Source organism: Sinocyclocheilus anshuiensis, unplaced genomic scaffold (genome assembly GCF_001515605.1).
Source record: "Sinocyclocheilus anshuiensis isolate Anshui unplaced genomic scaffold, SAMN03320099.WGS_v1.1 scaffold2404, whole genome shotgun sequence".
Lineage (NCBI taxonomy): Eukaryota > Metazoa > Chordata > Actinopteri > Cypriniformes > Cyprinidae > Sinocyclocheilus > Sinocyclocheilus anshuiensis.
This window is the reverse complement of record NW_015546240.1, coordinates 170408-175802: the sequence shown is the minus strand read 5'-3', so window position 1 is coordinate 175802 and position 5395 is coordinate 170408. Positions and strand designations below refer to the sequence as shown.

Genomic DNA, 5395 nt, shown 5'->3' with positions numbered 1-5395 from the left:
TTGTTTTATTTTTTTTTTCAAAAATTAGTAAAAAAAAAGAAGTAAAATTTGATTTCCAGCATAAAACAAAATCAGCACAAAATTTAACCTGATGTCAATGTCCTTGGCAACCTACCCCCCACCTATTGTTACAACTCAAAAATACAGCGTTAAAGACCATTCACACCAAGAACGATAACAATAACGATAACCGTTTCAATAATCCTTCAAATTCTATGAGAATAGAGAATTCCACACCATAGCTAAAGGCCTGTTCTTACCAAGAATGTTTACTATATATACAATGGACCACTGGACGCTAACGAACTTATGTTTATTATAAGCATGTGCTGCAGCTATGTCATCTGCTGCTTTAAATGCTCGAGCTTATTAAAGCCGGGTGGATTCTGATTGGCTGTTATTGTTTTCATCGCTCGTGAGCTGCAAAAATCATTCTGAAAGTGATTCTGATATTAATCTTCTGTCTTATCATTATAGCTGTGGTGTGGACTTTCCTATTCTCATAGAATCTGAATGATTATTAAAACTTTATAGTTATTGTTTTACTGTAGGTATTGTCCTTGGTGTGAACGTCCTTCAGACATTAAAGCAAACAGTGTTACAACCAGCCACATTTTCCTCTGTTATAGAGACTATATAAAATTCAGTCTGTGAAAACTGTAATATTTTGTACCTTTTGCTGAAGGCTTTTGTCTGGTAGATCAAACTGAAGTGCTTTAGTCCTTTTCTGAGAGGCTGCGGCCCAGAGTAGAGCACATTGCAGTTCCTGGACAAGACTATCCCCAGCACGCATCTTGATTACCCATGGTGTAATGTCTTTCTCTGGGCCAAATTCTGCTCCCTGAGATTGCTTATAGTTAGGGTTGCTTATAGTTAGGGTAAACAGTAAGCTGGAAGCAGTACACACTAAATTCTGAAGCACGTCTTCTGCAAAGTTGTTGGCAAATGTGTGTACCGATGACTTCACTTTTATGGCGTCATCTGTAATGGGGTTCAGTTCTGATTTATCGCTGCGACATCTGAAGGTTTTGGCTTTGTGGGAGTTGACTGAGTCTTTACAGTGTGTTTGAATATCTTCCTTCTTCCCATGGCTGTGGTTCTACAGCTTGGCCCGAAAGATGTGGCTGGGTTCCATGTTTAAACACATCCTGTCCTAGCTTAGCAAAAGCATGAACCATGGCGTTAAAGATTAGCTAAAACTTTCACCCTGTCTGTTGCAGAGATCATAGACCTTGTGTCTGGAGCCATGTCTACCTTATACGTTGAGTATGATGTTGTTTCTTCCTCCAAGATCTTCCTTTCTCCTCTCGCCATCACCTCTGCTAGAGACGTTGTGACAATTTCACTCGCTAGTTGGTCAGCAATAACCCACATGCTTTTCACACAACCCTCATCCTTTACTTTGATCTTGTTTGTGGTGATAAAATGAAGGATATCTGCAGAAATTTGAGCTGCAAAGTCAGTCAGCCTGGGAACATAATTTTGGAGTCCACCATCATCAACTTCTCCATCCTCGCTTTCTTCTAAGCCTCCGTTTCGACAGCACTCCAGTGAAAGTGAGCGCACTAGTCGGTTCTCCATTAGTGGTTGCATGTGGTCTTTGGGGGTCGGTGGAGGGGGGTGAAGGAAGGAATTCTTTAGCCAATCCTCCCTTTAGTTTCCTTGTGAAACTGTCTCGACTCTTTATCATCTCCGGAAGTAAAGGGGTGCTTGGAGGAGCATCAGGGTACTCAATAGAGCCCAGACTAGCCATGCTCTTCAAGGAAGTAGCATATACTGTGGTAGATGTGTCATCATATTCTTCCATCTTGTTGTCTGTTTCCATTTCAGATGTGTTTTTATCACAGTTGTACCCCGAAGAGCACAGAACCAATGCATTTCCATAAGTCCCCTCCACAACCCCGTACTTCTGGATGATGGATCATCAGAGTGATGATGCCTCTACATCTCTTCCAATGCTTTGCAAAAGACTTGTAAAGTTAACTCTTCAGCTAGCATCTCAACATCGTCCCCTCTCACGTTGACGGATTCTCTTGGGTTTCTGATCCTGACGGCTGAGTCTATAATAGCTTTGGCTGTCATCTGTGCAAAGTGTTGAATGGGCTTTAAATTCTGTTCTAATGTTACATCTAGCAAATGGCTGTATGTTTCCAAAGTGTGTTGGATTGATGATGGGTTATATGCAGGTTGTGGGTATGATTCACCATGTATTACTACCTGTGCAGGTTGTAACAGAAAAGTGAAGACTTGACTTTCAAAAAGTAAGGTTGCTAATACAATTTATACAGTGAACAATTTATACTTTTATACTTTAGCTGTTTTTTTCTATGGTGTTAAATATTTGTAAACTTAATTTAGAAGAGATTGAAAAGTCTCACGACTAAAGTATTTACTTGCAGGCTTTTAATATACTTTTATACTAAATACTATGCTAACATTTCTGTACTTGCATCAGAGTGAGCAGATTCTGAAGTGGTGACTAGATTACACAGTTTAAGTGAGCTGCACAGCCAATCCTCATTATTCATCTGGAAAAGAGATTGAACAAGATGTAATTTAGGGTTGGACAATATATTGATACCATATAGGTTATCAATATTTTTTCAAACATTGTTCTGAGTCAATGTTGTTCATATATTCTACACGTAGATTACCTTCACCATCTAAGGCTCACTTAAGGTTACTTAAAAATAACTCTGAAATCACTTCAATGTAATCTGTGTAAAATAATCACAATGAATATAAACTTTTCATCCTGTAAAATTGTGATGCCTAAATTTACTTTTAATTTAGGCATCACACCAGTGACTGAATTTAGTGATTTATTTTTTTATGTATTTATACGAAATTATAATTATTGCCCAAAACATTGAATTATTTTTGGAAAATTATTTGAATATCAGTGCATCCCTAATATTAAAAAAATAAATGTATTTAGTGGTTTGTTTTTTTTTTTGAGCCATGATAAAGTTTACTTTGTATCTCAGGACGAGGTTGACAGAAGTTCATTGATATTCTAGTGCAGGGTTTCTCAATAATGCTCCTGGAGATAAAACACCCTGCATAATTTTCTTCCAACTCTTTCCTAACATACCTGCCAATGATTTTCAAATGAAATCGAAGGTTATGATTCTTTGGAGGTAGATCTTCAAGAGCATGATTGAGTAATCCTCTTGGGGTACATGATATTCAATTATGGCTGAGGACAGAAGAAGGCCTATTCTCTATTACAATGTGTGAAGGTTTGACTGGTATCTGTTGCACCCCATAAACACCCTATTTTCTCCATAGACAGTTTCAATGTTTTAACTTATGAAGTGTTTGACTAGTACATCCTGAGTGCTGAAAATTTGATAATGGTGATATTAGAGGTCAGGAATGAAAATAAGCAAAGAAAAGTACATTTAAAATCAAAACACTGATATGTGACTAACTAAATTAATCCAAGAACAATGGAAGAAAAGCAAGTCTCAAATGAGCTGAAAAAGAACTGAAAACCACAAGTGATCACCAGATGAATTGCTCTGACAGGAACTAAGTCATGTGACTGACCGGAAAGTATGAAAGTATAAGGGCAGATGTTTCAATTTACATTTTTACAAATGTAAACTGATACTGACTGATATGAAAAATCATGGTTCTAGATCATAAGGCAACCTTTACCCAATGCAACATATGAAGAGAAACAGAAAAGAGGCTTGTGAGGATGTCTGTTTAAGCTCTGATAAACATCTGCTCAGACTAACACTTGTAAAGGACTTTTTGAGTCAGCAGCAGCGCCCACATATTTATTTAATTTGGCAATGAATGCTACAACACATGCATAACCTGTTAGCTGCACATTTAAAAAGAATTTGAAATAAAAGTTCTCATGGGCAGTGCTGTGGAGGACATCACCTTGGAAAAGTCTTTGGTTTTCTAATCTATTGTTTATGTTTCATAATTCTTCGATATTTTCAAAGGAAACATGAAACACTAGATTTTCTGCTAAACCACAGATGATGGAAATGTTCTAAGGAGTAATAAAATGCGTGTGTGTGATCGAATGGTCCAAGGAAACGCATGCTCTTTGACATCAAATGTCCCATTAAACAAAATTGTAGAAGGTGGGATTCATTGTATTTCCTGGTATTGCTAAAAGATATTATTGAGAAGTAAAATCATGTGTGAAACACATTAAGAGCACTTTTTGGTTGTAGAACAAAGCTGGAATGAGACTGCACCTTGAGTATGAAAGACATACCAGTAATCAGATGTAACCTAATGTATCAAATGTCACATAACATGGCTTTAAAATGGCTGATAATATGATTTGCATCCCCATGTTTTAGAGTACTGAGATACAATTGAATTTATCTTGCACATAATAAATCATTTTCTTTTGCTGAAAAACAAGAGGGCAAAGCAGGCAGACAAACTTTTAAAGTAGGCCTATTTAAGATATTCAAACAAAAATGCAAAATATAATTTCAACCAAAAAATTATCAAATAAAAGGAAAATAAATTCTGCAGAAAGAACAATAAATAAATAAATAAATAGTGATAATAATTAACTAAATTAATTCATACACTGGTAAAAATATATATATTTTCATACCTTGTTGAGGAATATCAGTCAAACAAGTTCGTCTCAAAAGACCTGCGTATGTGAATGATGGGGCCACAGGCAGTTTGCAGACTATGCTGATTTCCTGTGTGAAAGACATGTAACTGCGTAAGTGTGCGTGTGGGTGGCTGGGAGGTGTGGCTTCATTGCAAAGACAATAGTATAAATAATGTTCACAATAAGCGAAGCAGTTACGTAACATTATTACACTTATTTTATCTAATAAGCAGAACCTCAGATGTCATTTCCAAGCACATTCTCTTCAACATCCGCTTGCTTAAAAGTCAGTGGAACGCGAGCATTCTTCCTATTGGTTGCTAGGGTGTTTTGAATTTGAAATTCTATTGTCCCGCCCCTTAACAACGGCATCCTAGCTCGACGCTGATTGGCCTACAGCGAGGTGCAGTCGGCCAATCAGATCGCTGCGTGTAGTTTTGGACGCACGCAGACTGTAGTGTAGTGCAGTGTGTCTGTTTCAGTCTGAATAGCTTTTCGTTGTACTTTTCGTGAATGTTTGCACACATTCTGTTTCAGAAATATTTTCCTGCTTTAACTGAGGTTGTTCAGCGTATGGTGAAAAGGTAAGATCGTTTTTGCGCGTTTTTGTTGTTTAACGACCGACTTGATGCTTCCTGCGATCAAAACAGTTTCTATACCGAGTTTTGTTTAACGTTAGTAACCTTGTGGAGCACATCGTATGTTAGCCATATGTACCTGTCATCTTGCAAACTGACTTCCCAAGATATTTGGATTCCGTTTTTGTTGCTTCTCTTGTGGATCCAAATAAAA

At 37.3% G+C, this 5395-nt stretch overlaps 1 protein-coding gene and 1 pseudogene across 2 annotated transcripts in view; one reads left to right on the top strand and one right to left on the bottom strand.

Moving 5' to 3' along the window:
* LOC107701533 (uncharacterized) overlaps window positions 1–4890 on the bottom strand; it is a 6651-nt pseudogene extending 1761 nt beyond the window's left edge.
* Window positions 4891–5017: 127 nt separating this feature from the next.
* The window catches only part of LOC107701531 (G2/mitotic-specific cyclin-B3-like), a 10127-nt gene continuing 9749 nt past the window's right edge, over window positions 5018–5395 (top strand). For both annotated transcript variants that reach the window (XM_016503577.1, XM_016503578.1), the window contains exon 1: window positions 5018–5187. The gene's annotated coding sequence lies outside the window, so the exon portion shown is untranslated. The remainder of the gene's footprint in view (window positions 5188–5395) is intronic.